The sequence below is a fragment of the Arvicanthis niloticus genome, chromosome 24 (genome assembly GCF_011762505.2).
Source record: "Arvicanthis niloticus isolate mArvNil1 chromosome 24, mArvNil1.pat.X, whole genome shotgun sequence".
Taxonomy (NCBI): domain Eukaryota; kingdom Metazoa; phylum Chordata; class Mammalia; order Rodentia; family Muridae; genus Arvicanthis; species Arvicanthis niloticus.
In genome coordinates this window covers 34193864-34208342 of record NC_133432.1, presented here as the reverse complement: position 1 = coordinate 34208342, position 14479 = coordinate 34193864, and the positions used below count along the sequence as shown (strand labels likewise).

Below are 14479 nucleotides of genomic sequence, written 5' to 3'. Positions count from 1 at the left end.
AGACAGGCTGCCCACTCCACAGAACCCAAGGCCTGAGCAAGGCCTCAGAGGGTCCGTCTAAGGAAGAATCGAAGGCACTGTAGTGAAGGACATGATTGGCCCACCGAGTGTGGTCTCCTGGTCTCATGGCAAGCCCCTTGCCTGAACCAGTAAACAAACATTCTATCTAGAAGGTCTTACTGTACATCTGCAAGCAGCATTTGCTAATGAAAAATGAAGACAAGGCCATTCTTGGCCATTCTTCCTCCTCCCCCAGCACCCCGGTAACACACACACCCGCACATACATGATCAACAGACAGATTGGCAATCAAGGCCTGACATCAGGAGAGAACTCTTGGCACTCTGCACTACATTACAACAAGTCCCGACTAGACAGTAAAAGAACACAGGCCAAAGCTTGACTGAAGAGTCTTGGTTGAGAAGTCAGGCAGTGCTCAAGACGGCCAGGTCTGGAAAGTCTTTCACCTCTCCTACTTCACTGAACGGCTGCCCACCCAGCTTATATCGAAACCGGATAGGTTCTTTGTGTGGGTTGTCAAGCAACAGCATCTGAGATATCACAGCTGGAGGCATCAAAGGACTGAATGCAGGGAGCTTGGAACTGGATGCTGGCTGCAGCTTCACCCGCATTGACTTTGGGACGGCCACCTGAAACATGACATCCCAGACGGGCTGGGTGGCCGTGCTCATCATGGTCAACAGCAGCACCTGGACATCCGGGTGGCCAGGGGCCCCAGTCTGGGAGAAGTGCAGCAGAATTCGGAAGCCGCTCGGGTCATACATGATGATGGGCGGCAGGCTGCTGGGTTTCACAGACTCCAAAGGGACAAACAAGTGAGCCAGAGGTGTATTCTGTGAGGCTGTTGAAGAAGCCAATGGCCCAGCCTCCCAGGACCAACCTGGAGAAGCCTTGGTACCTGGTGGCACCTCCTTGGGGATGGTTTTTTGTGGAACATAATTCAGTGGTCCTGGAGATGGCTGTGGTGAGAAGAGATCCAGCAAGTTCCGGTCTGCAGAAAGACTCTGGATTCCACCCCCCAGGAGTGTGATGGCACCTGGTTGCTTCTTGTCCTGACAGCAACTTGGAATAACAACCTGGTTCCTAGTGGGAACATCGTTGATCCCTAAGGCTGCCAGGTCCTGATGAAGCAAAGATTGCGTCTCCAGGTCAATGAGGGGGCAGTTCTTCCCACAGGGTTCTGGATTCGGGAATACTCTGGGGGCAGGAATGGCTCCCACTGGGGCAGGTACTGCATTCCCAGCATTGACTCGGCCCTCCACCACCTGTTTGTATAGCAGAACCCCCTGCGTGAGAAGGTCATTTGCTTGAAGAATCTCCGCCAGTGCGTCGTCATCATCAGTAGTGTCACTTGCAAGCCGGAACAGGGTGGGCCGCAGCTTCTCACATCTTTCATACACAACCTGCAGGGCCTGCTGGTCAGGCAGGGCATGGCCTGGCCTTCAGTACATGGTCAGCATCTCACGAAGCACCCTCACATGGCTCCGGACTTCCTCTACTGCACTGACTCGCCTGGACACCTTTTCTGACTTTTCTTGTTCTTCCTTGACCAAATTCTTGATCAGCCGGTTTGCAGCCTAAAGGTCCTCAAGGTGGTTGCTCTTAAGAAGTCTTGTCAGAAGCTTAGATTTTTCCTCATCAGCATCAAAGATACTCTTTGGCCAGGGAGATGGTGGGGGCAAGATTTTATCCATTGGTAGTTTTGGATCTTGCTTTATGATTCCTTGCTTCTTCAGCATCTGATAAGCATCTCGGATCTTGATGTCTTCCGGAAACCAGACTGTCCAGCTAAAGAGGACTTCAATAACTCTTCCCTTAACCCTCTCTGTAGCCCAGGCCCCTAGGTACTTTGTGGACAATACTTTGATCAGCTCGTTCAGGAAGCGGAACTTGGCCACTTCGTTGTGGAATTTCTCTCCGCAGTGGTTCATGCATATCTCCAGCACCGTCAGGGCATAAAGGGCTTCCTTCTCCTGTGGAGACTGGATCTTGTAGGCCAGTAGCCAGGGCGTGTTGGGCCACTGGGGTCGGTGTTCACCTTCTCACAGAACTTCTGGATGTCTGACCAATCCTGCTCCACCATGCTTGGGTCTGTGGCTTTGTTGAGCCACAGCTCCAACGCTGCCGCCGGCCCGGGGCGCCCTCCGCCAACTCGGTCCCTGCCGGGGATCCGGTCCCTGCTGCCACTGCCGTCGCTGCTATCTGCCTAGCCCAGTGCTACGGCCGGAGTCACTCCTGCTCAAAAGCTGCAGCCACCGCCTAGCCACCGCTAGCTAGCTTTCTTAAGACTTACTGCCGGGCGGTGGTGGCGCACGCCTTTAATCCCAGCACTTGGGAGGCAGAGACAGGTGGATTTCTGAGTTCGAGGCCAGCCTGGTCTACAGAGTGAGTTCCAGGATAGCCAGGACTACACAGAGAAACCCTGTCTCGAAAAACCAAAAAAAAAAAAAAAAAAAAGACTTACCATTCTTGGCCGGGCGGTGGTGGCACACGCCTTTAATCCCAGCACTTGGGAGGCAGAGGCAGGCGGATTTCTGAGTTTGAGGCCAGTCTGGTCTACAGAGTGAGTTCCAGGACAGCCAGGGCTACACAGAGAAACCCTGTCTCAAAAAAAAAAAAAAAAAAAAAAAAAAAAAAAAAAAAAAAAAAAAAAAAAAAACCCTTGAAAGAAATTCTTCACCCCCAAATCAAAAGGAAGCAGTTATAAGAAGACTGTCATCCTAGTCACATTAGTTGGTGTGGATGGTTTTGATAATTTTATAAGTTATAGATAGGTTGTCATTTTAAGGGATGATTACAAATAATTATGGTTTTGTGTTGAGGCCCACACTGCCCCACGTTAGGCGCCAAAATGTCCTGGCCTGAGCTGCTGCTCCGGTCCTTGGGTGAGGGTCTAGTAAGAGAGAGAGTGGGGATGAAGGGGAAGAGACATGAAGAATGGAGACAAGATAGAGGTTCTGATCAAGTCTCAAGTCTCCTTTATTGAAGAGAAGGCAGGGTATTTATACAATTTGCCATGTGCCTTGTAGGCATGGATACCACGTGCGCCTTGCAGGTGTGGATATCATGTGCCTTGCAGGCATGGATAGCATGGATAGCATGTGCACCATATGCCTTGCAGGCATGGATACCATGTGCACCTTGCAGCTGGGGGCACTAAACAGCAAATAAGATATGTGGGATAAACAAGATGTTTATCAGAGTGTGCTCAGCTGTTGTAGGCTGTTGAAAACAAGTCTCTTGTCAGGGTATATGGCCTTGAGATGGCTGCAAAGATGGTAGCCGCTTTCTTCTACGAGTTGGCTCCCAACAGTTTTGGATAGACAGGAAGCTTAGACTCAGGGATTTTCTATCCTTCTTTCTTTCCTAGGTCTAAGGGAAAAGGGGTAGAAAAGAAAATGGGAGGATAGAGAAATACTATTAGAAATTAGACAAATAGAGGTAGATTATGAAATTCACTATTAAAAAGCATTTTATAGCCATATAGTGGTACAGAATTTTATATATTGATAGAAAAATAAGGTTATATTTTGTTACATTGGTATAGAACTTTGTATATTGATACAGATTAAGGCTTCCATTGGTATAAATCTTTGTATATTGAGACAAAATTTAAGATTAATTTTGTTACAACATAATATATGTATGTTTCAACTCTTGGGCATTGTGCCTATGCAACTCATTTAAAAGTACAAGGTTTAATTTCAGTCCTGATAATAGCTGCTATTACAAACTGTTAAGGATAATTAGTAATGCAGGAAACATTCAGTCAATCAAACTCATGGTCTGGTTAGATACTAGTCTATATTATCACAGAGATTTCCATGCTGGGCTGTACAGATCATAGCTAGCTGGAGACAGGCAACATTTGCTTGCTCAGATAGTCTATGAGTAGATAGATGGTCTTCAAGAACCTCAGAAGCCCACAGAATACAGCATTTAAAGATGTTTTCTATTAATTTAAGGCCTTTTTGACATTGAGACATGTCAGCTCCTGGCAGCACCCCATTCGACTTGGAAGAAGATGATGAGCATTGAAAAGCCTCCGCATGGAGTCACCTCAATTGTGGCAGCTAGTGATTGGGCAAACAAATGTTCTAACTTTATCTGTAGATAGAATGGCATCCAGAAAGAACAAATGAATGCAGGGAAATCAACTGCCAAGGTCTGCCAACACGAGGTAAGCAAGTCCTTCCTAATTCCTGCCCCACAAAGGGTCTGCCAGATGTTCTGGGCCAGAAGGCTGAGGATCATCTATGCTCCAATGTTATAGAGAATATAGGGAACTGTCCTGGTGGTCAGCTATCTCTGTTATTTTATATTTTTGGAAGCTGTGTCCTTGTGTTTTCTACGTACTCAGGTAACATTTCCTTCTGAGGTTTCTGATGGGGTTGAAGACTAAACAGTCATAGTCTTACTATAAGTTTAAGTTTTATAGGATTTAAAAGGATGTTCTAGGTCTAAGAAGGTAATTTTAGGAGCATAATACAAATTAGGATAGAGCCGGGAAGTGGTGGCGCACGCCTTTAATCCCAGCACTTGGGAGGCAAAGGCAGGTGGATTTCTGAGTTCGAGGCCAGCCTGGTCTACAGAGTGAGTTCCAGGACAGCCAGGGCTACACAGAGAAACTCTGTCTCGAAAAACCTAAAAAAAAAAAAAAAAAAATTAGGATAGAAATTGATCTAGAAACAGAATTCTCAACTCACCAGGATAGGATTGATAATAGAATACTTTCTCCTGAGTTGCCAAATGGGAACAGACTGGATTTTTTTAATGTAACTTTTACTTAATAATTTTCATAATAATTTCATAATTGTCCTGAGGGCACATTGTTTATTATTGTAAGAGAAAGAGCCCTTTTATTTAGCCAAAAATGGGAATTATTGAGGTTCAGTCTGTGGCTATGTATTGTAAGGCTAAATTCTATAAGCTGGGGAGAGACTCCTAAAGTTTGCAAGCTTTTGTGGTGCAAACCTTGTTCCTTGATTTAAAACTACTGCTTAAATAAAATTGGCTACAGCCAATTACTGGAGGGATTAGAGGTAGGTGGGTTTGTAGTGACCTGGTTGGGGGAGAGAGAGGAGAAGAGGAAGAACCGGAGAGTGAGGAGGAAGCCTCCATGAGAGGAGATGGACCCTGAGCACATGGCCAAGAGAAACAACAAGTGTCTGTGGTACACTGCTGGGGAGGTAGCCAGGCCAGCAGTTAGAAGCATAGATTAGGGGTTACCTAGTAATTGTCAAAGCCAAATAAAATAACCACAGTCTGAGTCTCATTTATTTGTTAGCTAGTTGGGGATAAGCTTCAATTGGTTGTACTGCACAGAGTCATTCTCCAGGTACATAGCCTGGGCTGCTTAGGAGTACATATGTAGGCAGTGATGGGTGTCCCCAGGGTATGGAGAGTATAATAGCATCTCAGAAAGCCTGGCCTTGACCAGTGGCACATTCCTAGGCAGCATCCGATACCAATTGTGTTCCCCATTCCTTGGCTCCCTTGAGAAGACTTTTCCTGAGAATAATATTCCTCACTGCGAGGCCATGCCAGGAACTGACCTCACACACTGGTGCCACTCCCCCCACTCCCTTACATCTTGCAACACAGGCCTAGCTCATCGGCTTCTCTGGAGATTCAGTTTCAAGATGTTTTTCAGTTCAGCAGATCTCAAGGACATTATTCCCTCATAGCCAGTTCCTGACATGCTATACAACAGAGAAGCCAGAGAGGGTAGCTGCCCCTGAGCCCTCTGACTGACAGAGAAAGAAAAGGACATATACTTTACCTTCCTTCTTCATTTACGTGGAGTACTTCCAACAGAAGGGCTTTGGTGTGGAGCCACCGAGCCCTAATATGTTGAGTGGCTTGAGTTATGAAAAACACAATTCTGCCTTCAAAAGAATAATAGCACACAAGAAAAGGTTTGCAGGGGAAGCAAATGGAGCAGCTTTGACCCCACATCCTTAAAGAATCCAGCCATTTTGCCCAAGGTAACAGCATCCACACAAGCAGCATTGATGCAGCCAATGTAAGAAAGGGATGAGGAATTCCATGTGCTGTTTTATAGTTACGCTGTAAATTTATTGCTGCTGTACTATTGAGGTGTGTCTGAAGCTGCTACCAGGATAGCATGGATCACTATTAACTTGAGCAAGATTCCACAGATGGTTAACAGCATCCTGTAACGGTCCCTCTTGATGGTGTAAGTTTAACACACTAATTGTAAGAGCCAGTTTATCTGCAATTGCTTAACTAAAGTGGAGGCCACCACAGTTGACATATTATTGAGTGCAGCACAGAGTTTTGCAAGGCTACAACTGAAGTGGCTGGAGCTGCTGGAGCTGAGAGCCCTCCCTTCCATGATGGCAACAGAGATGGCAGATCTGCCAAAATCTCTTGTGTGGCAGCAAAGATGCAGGGATGGGGCATGATCAGAGATGACAAGTTCCTAGTCTAGCCATCAGTGTCACTTACCGGAATCCAGACTGGTGATGATTCTCGGAGAAGTGTGGTGGTTTCCCTGTTCACTCCACCCTTTCGGGGGCAGAGGATACAGTTCATCTCTCAATAGTTTAACTTGGCACTGAGCGTGTCACTTTAGAACCAGGCCAGAGAGAAAAAAGGAGGTCATACACAGGATATCCAATAAAAGTCAAATTGGAAGCTGCTTCCCCCCACCACCCCCCCACCACCCCATGAGAGATGCGGTTGGTAGTCCAATGAGCCTCTGAGAAAGGGCTGGTTCAATTTCCTTCAAAGAAGGAGCCATAAAAGGAGCCACTCAGAATAGGGACAGATGCCCTATACATGACAAGAGGCTGCAGAGGTATGGCCTGCTCCAGACTACCAGAGAGGTCAGCAATTATCTGGTTGTAAGTCTTCCTGGAAAAAGTAAGGCAGAGATTGGTCAGACACATTACAAAATTCTTGGCCCTGAATGCCACTCAGGAGGTCACTGGTACTGGCAAGTCAGTTGATAGGCACCCCATGTAAGAGGTTTTCATTCTGCAAAAGGTATCATCCCACACACAAACTCTATGAGTTACATTGAGCAGACCTCCAGGTGAGCAAAAGGTAGACTCAGTGGTTTGAATATGCTTGGCGCAGGGAAATGGCACTATTAGGAGGTGTGGCCTTATGAGAGTGGGTGTGGCCTTGGAGGAAGTGTGCCACCGTGGGGGTGGGCTTTGAGATCCTCCTCCTAGCTTCCTAGAAGAGCCAGTCTTCTAGCAGCCTTCAGATCAAGATGTGTAACTCTCAGCTGCTCTTGCCTTGATGTTAATGGACTGATCTCTGAACCTGTAAACCAGCCCCAATTATATGTTGCCCTTATAAGAGTTGCCTTGGTCATGGTGTCTGTTCACAGCAGTGAAACCCTAACTAAGACAGTCATTTAAAGGAGAGGAATTCTTTGTGGTTATTAGAAAAGTTCCGTTAATACCTGCCATGGAACCATTTATAAAACTGTATCAGAAATGAGTCATGGGTCATAACCTATAGAGAGGAATTATTGGGAATGGCCCAACATCTCTGGAGTCCACACTGCCAATTAATCCAATTATAAAAACCACCCATTACTACTTTGGCTAGAGTAATGAAGTCCAGCAGACAGTTTCATTCAGGCAGAATCCCACTAGGATCTCCCTGAGAGAGTATGAGCCATTAAAGGATAACTTTAGGGTGGAATTAACAGGAGGAGTTCTCTTCCATCGACAGGGTATTGTCCATTACAGGGAGTCTGGAATCCCAACTCACCGTTGCCCACAAAAGGGGAGCAGCGTGTGTCTGTGAGTTGGCTGCTATAATGGCGCACATGAATAGGGTATAGGGTCCTGTCTTCATCCCTTCAGGGGACATTCTCTGGGCTTGATTTATGAGGGCTATGAGGCTCCCCCCCAGGTTACCGAGGGTGGGGCTGATTGAGGCTGTCAGTCTCCACAGGCATCACTTTGGGCCTCCCCTGTTGGTCAGTGGCTGGGAGAGTGCTGCCCCTTAGCTGCTGGTAGTCTCTCTTCCCCATCAGACTCACTCAGTGAGAGTTTCTGTCCTCAGTTGCTCCATCAGCTCCTTCTGGGAAAATACAAACAACCCTTCATCCCATAGTTAGCAGTGGAGCCGATCTCTCCCAGGTGTTGTTTAGGGGATCCTTCCAGTAGACCAAAGGGTAGAGGGGTGATGCAGGGCAGCATGGCACCCCAATAGTTATAGGAGGGGATAAGCCTTGCTTGTCAAAGTTTTAAAAATTAAGTGTAGGGCTGGAGAGATGGCTCAGCAGTTAAGAGCACTGACTGTTCTTCCAAAGGTCCTGAGTTCAATTCCCAGCAACCACATGGTGGCTCACAACCATCTGTAATGGGATCTGATATCCTCTTCTGATGTGTCTGAAGACAACAACAATGTATTCATAAATAAAATAAATAATTTTTAAAAATTAAGTGTAAGTAAGGCTTCTGTTAATTTGTCCTGAGGCCTTAGCCCTTGGATGTCTCTCTCTTTAATTGTTTTTGAGGATTGGCCTCATTCAATGACGCCTTGTCCTTGGGGGTTATGAGGTATTCCAGTGGAGTGGCTTATTCCACATTCTTGGCTAATTTGCCACTGGCCTATGCAGGCACATTGTCTGTTTTTATAGCAAAGGGGATGCCCATCACAACGTTGCCTTTTTCATGCAGACGATGACCATTCTTGTATTTTCTTTGGGTTGTGCCATGGCAAAGGTATAAGAGGAGAGGGTATCATTCCATGTATGTACGTATTTGAGGCAGCCAAATTCTGGCAGGGTCTGTCACATCCATTTGCCATAGGTCATTTGGCCTCAGGCCACAGGGGTTCACTCCATTTGTCTGGAGGGGTCCCAAGGGCAGTAATTGTCCACAAGCAGTGCAAGTCCATACCAGAGGCTTACGTCTATTGGAGAAACAGCATGTGTGGGGAAATGGCAGAATTATGGGATGGCCAGTGTAGGGCTGGAGCCTGATCTAGTGGCAAGGCAAGGAAGGATGCAACCAGGCTGGCTATTTCCTCATTGCCATGTGTGAGCCATCCAGGGAGGTTAGGATGGGACTCAACAGGTTGCATACAAACAGTTGAGAGTGAATCTCAATCAGGGCCTGTAGTTGAGTCATGACTAGATATCAAGGCCCTTCAATGGGTTTGAGGGAAGCTAAAGGTAAGGGTTTAGTCATGGTAGTTGCATACTGACTATCACTAAATATATTAATAGGATTTGGCCACTGAACAATGAGAGGATGGCTAACAATCCTAATTGTGCAGACCCCGTGAAAGTTTTTTTTAAATATTATTGGCGTTTTGTTTCCTGGGGGAAGTGTGAATAATATACGCAAATGCAGACTTAGAGGCATCTGTAAAGCCAGCCGCCTTAGGGATAGGCTGTTCTGACAATTGCTAGTGTACAGACAGGTCCATCATGGGCAAAATGGAGAAGAGTTTATGTCCTGGAAAATGATTGTCTAATCTTCCCTGGTAATTTATCAAAACCACCTGGGCCAGTGGGTGGGCACTTAGGCACCAGGTCCAAAGGTTCTGGGAAAGCCGCAATATCATTTGGGGAGATTTGTTAAGGACTGTAAGGGCCATTTTTAGCATCTTAAGAAAAATGCCATCTATATATGTCGTTGATGTGGTTGCAGAGGAGTAAGCAAGATGACGCCAATAGAGGATCCTGTCAGGAGGTTGAAAGAGAGCTCCAGTAGGGAGACCTTTGCTGGGGAAACCGCCCCCCCAGAGCTCTAGAGTAGGGTCAAATTGGCAAAGGCAGGCCTGTTGAAGACCATTGTTGACTATTTTGAGGGCTTCTCTAGCCTCTGCGATGACCGTGATGACATCTTTTGCCTTGTTAGGCCCCATTAGGAGCTGGAAAGGGGCTAAGTGAAGTGGAAACTTAAGGGGTCTTTGGAAAGTCAGCTGGGGCTTTGCTGGGGCAAACAAGTGAAGGAAGGTTTCGTTGAAGCAGACACAGGTGAAAGGCGGTTCTGCTAAAGCAAGCTTGTGAAAGACACGTGATACACGCTAACAACACGCATGTATTGGCCCACTGCATTTCATAGTTGAGCTCCTTTTGTTGGAACTCCATAGAGGAAAAATGCACCGACAACTTGTGGTGGTGTGCCGCAGCTTCTGGCCGCTTCTGTGGACTCGGGCTGATTGGCAGAGTGATGTCAGCTGAGACAGATTCACATGCTGAGACAAGACAGATGGTGAGGCAAGACCCGTGGAGGACACGCGATGTTCGGAGGGACTATGTTTAAATAGGACTCAATGAGCTGTGAGAGGGGCTTGCCTATAGAGCTAGCTCTTCTCTCTCTCTCTCTCTCTCTCTCTCTCTCTCTCTCTCTCTCTCTCTCTCTCTCTCTCTCTCTCTCTTTTGGTTTTTCGAGACAGGGTTTCTCTGTGTAGCCCTGGCTGTCCTGGAACTCACTCAAACTCAGAAATCCTCCTGCCTCTGCCTCCCAAGTGCTGGGATTAAAGGCGTGCGCCACCACAGCGCGGTGCTCTGCGATGTCTCTTTGTCTTTCATCTTTGCTGATCTTCGATTCCCTGAGAGAGGCACAACTGAGAACTTCTCCAGATTTTCTCTGCTGGTCCGAATCCCTCCTGTGGACTTGTGCCAATTCAGCAGAGGCCTGGCTGTTCTTGTTAGGTTGTATCACCGCTGCTGCTATCCCGATTCTACTGACCTGGACTATTGGTTTGTCCGTGAAGTGTTTCCGAGTGGATCAAGCTGCTGCTGACCTGTGAAATGAACTACTGACTTCCTGACAGCGCCGATGTTGCTCCAAAGAATTGTTTCCAAATAGGTCCATCTTTCTCATATCCTAATAATCTTCCTATTCCACTACCTTTGATGGGTGATGGGCTACAAGGGAGGTTAGAGCATTTAAGAGCCAGCATTAAGAGTAGGCTTTGAAAAAAAATTAAAGCTACAGCTAATTGCCCAGATGTGATAGGCAAACTAGGTCGGATCCAGGTCAAATTTCCCAGAAAGGTTTTCATGGATGCTGGAGTAGTGGGCATGGGAAGGTGAATTGAAACTTATGAGGTATAATAATATCAGCTGCAATGGTATGGTGTGACCTAGAATTAGGAAAGGCTCCTGTCTTTATATCTTTTTTTTTTTTTTTTTTCTGCTATACACAACCCAGACTTCTGCAAGGCAGCAGTGACAGTGGTCAGTTGAAGTGGAAACTTCTGTTTTCTTTGGAAAGTCAGTTACTTCAAACGATGCTTTGCTGGGGCACACAGGTGAAAGCAAACATGTGAAAGGACACATGAGGTTTAAAAGGAATATAAATATGACCCAGCAGATGCTGGATGACGCTGGATGGTACTGGTATGCATTGCCATTCCTTACTGGTCATCGCTTCCACGGACTCAGGCTGATTGGCAGAGTAAAGTGGAAGTTTCTGGATATGTCAGCTGATACAGACTCACATGGAGTTTTGCTAAGACAGGCTCATGTGGTGTTTTGCTGAGGCAAGACCCAAGAGAGAACAGGTGATGTTTGGAGGGACTCATCATAAGATCCAATGGACAGTGACAGCTGGCTTCTGTAGCTAGCTTTGCAACACTTCACTGGTCTCATGTCTTTGTCTTCATTGATTTTCACTTTGTTGAGAGAGAAATGACAGAGAACTTCTCCCGGCCCCTGCTGGTCCTGGCTGTTCCTGCTGACTCGTGCTGATTCCGTTGAGACCTGGCTGTTTCTGTTGAATTGTGTCGCAGGTGCTGATTCATGTTTGCTGTCCTGACACTACTGAACTGGACTGCTGGTATCCTGACAATTGCAGGTTGAAATCATCCCAAGGAACTACTTGTAAACAGTGTACAGCAGAGCCTTGCTGCTTCTTCTGGATCATCCTGCCTTTGCTGATTTGTGAACGATGTCTGCGTGTGGACCAAGCCACTGCTGCTGATTCCTGTTAACTGAACTGCTGATATCCTTACAATGCAGATTACTTCTGCTCCAAAGAACTATTTCTTAACAGGTCCTCTTCCCCCATATCCTAATAACCTTTCTTTTCCGCCATCTCTAGTGGGTGGTGGGCTAGAAGGAAGATTAAAACATTTAAGAACCCTTATTAAAAGTAGGTTTTAAAAAATCGAAGCCTACAGTTAGTTTTCTTGGGAGCCGCTCAGGGTTGACATAGCCAAGAAGAATATCATCCATGTAGCGGATGATAAAGCAATCATCTATTACAGCGTAAGGCCTCCCACACATACACCTGACAGATAGTGAGGCTGCTTTTTATCCCCTGAGGCAGCACCTCCCATTGAGAGAGCTGCATGGTTGTCTGATGATTAATTGTTGGCACTGAAAATGTAAACTGTTGCTTATCCTCTTCATAGGGGCATGGCGAAGAAGCAGGCTTTAATATCAATAGTTACTATACAGCAGGTCTCTGGTATAGCTAACAACGCAGGGAGGCCTGGTTGAGTGGCTCCCATAGGCTGCACGGTTGCAGTAATAGCACTTAAATCATGTAAAAAAATCTAAATTTCCCATTTTTCTCCTTGATAACAAATATTGGTAAGTTCCAAGGGCTTGTTGAGGGTTCTGCACGCCCTTCTTGTAACTGTTCTTCCACGCTTTAATAACTAACTCGGTATGTTTGTTGCCCCACAGGACATCACTCCACCCACTCTGGATCATCAGAGTTCCAGGTGAGTTTGAGGGAGAACTAGAACCCTGTGGCAGCAACAGGCACTAGAATTGGGGGTGCCACATATCCAGTTGATCCTGGATTATGCAGTCACCATAAAAGGCCCTACCGTTGTAACCACAACATCCGTGTCTCAAGTCTATCTTTGCCCCATCAGTTATTTGGCAAGCTCAGTAAGACTAGGGGCCGAATGACTTGTTGATTGCAGTTATTGTCTTGTGAAATTATGGGCCGGGCAGTCTGCTAGGAAGCAGTAAAGCCACCAACACCTTTTACCTGAAGCCCAAGATGGATTTTCCAAGAAGTGGCCACTTCCTCCTTTTGGAGGTAAGTCTGCACCGCTCCTGTGTCTATGGTACCTTCAAATATGGTGCCTTTTAATTTCCACCTCATCCAAGCCTGATTTCACCCTATAGGAATAGTCCACATGACAGGGCTCACCCTCTAATTCTCCATCATTTTCATTTTCACACTCATCCATCGGGGTAAAGCCTTGATGCTGTGCCTTCCTTTACAAGGGCAGCCACAGTGTCATCGATGGCTGTGACTTTTTTTTTTTTTTTTTTTTTTACAAATACAGCAGGAGACTTTCCCATCTTGCCTGAGTCATCTCCTCCCCTTCTGCCAACTCAGTCTCTGCCACCATTACCTGGGTGGCAGTTGGGACGGGTGGCAATGCAGAGCCTGGAAATGAGCTCAGGAGAGATGCAGCCATGGGGTGGGGAGCCGTCCTGTTCCTGTGCTGTCTGAGCCACTCCTTCCCATTTGCTTTTATCCCACACCTGCCCTAATAGCAGCCAAGGACAAAGGTCTAAAACGTTGTCATGAAATGTGTTGAATTGCCTGTCAGAACACCTAAGTTGGCTACTCTCCAAGATCCCTTCTATCACCTTCAGCTGATTGTCTCGACACTGAGAGTTGGAGTTACTCATAATGCTTGGAGAGGTTCACTTACCCACTTGTGAAACATGGGGGGGGGTGTCTGTTCAGGCACCAGTTATAGGAACAGGGAAGAAGAAGTGGAAGGAAAGTGGAGAAAGAGACCATGATCACCAGCAGTCAGACTCCAGAGACCAGCATCGGAGTACAGAGCTAACTCTATTGTTTATCACCTAAGCTTGTATATTGTAACTTTAATTTTTTCAAACCTTATTTTTAATGATGGTTCTTAAACAATTTAACCTCCCTTGTAGCCCACCACCCACCAGAGGTAGTGAAAAAGAAAGGATACTGGGGAAGTGGACCTGTTTAGAAAGGTTCTTTGGAGCAACTCCCATCTGTGTTGCCTGGAAACACAGTTCAGTTCACAGGTTAGCAGGCAGCAGCAGTTTGATCCACTCGCAAACAATCCACAGATACACTTTGGGCCTAGCAAAGACAGCCAGGCCTCAGCCTTGGCTCAAGTCAGCAGGAGGGATCAGCAGGAACACCAGGAGAAGTTCTAGGCTGTGCCTCTCTCAGGGAATTGAAGATCAGTGAAGACTCGAGGTCCATAAGCATTACATAGCTAGCTGAACCAGCAAGCAAAACTCTGTGTACACCATTTAGTGGAGTCCTATACCCTCCAATCATCGTGTCCTCCACGTGCCTTGCCTCAGCACGTGCATCCAATCAGCCAGCATCCTCAGCGTTCCAACAAATGAAGCTCAACTATGCAATGTAAGATGGGCCAATACGTGTGTATTGTTAGCTAAGAATCCTTCATCACATGTCCTTTCACATGCTGGTAGCAGAACATCCTGTCTCCTGTGTCTGCTTCAGTGAAAGATTCCTTCACAAGT

The 14479-nt window shown here is 46.5% G+C and overlaps 1 pseudogene; it reads right to left on the bottom strand.

Annotated features, from left to right (window-relative positions):
• Positions 1-317: 317 nt before the first annotated feature.
• Positions 318-6579, bottom strand: LOC143438259 (ADP-ribosylation factor-binding protein GGA2 pseudogene; annotated as a pseudogene).
• Between the last annotated feature and the right edge of the window lie 7900 nt (positions 6580-14479).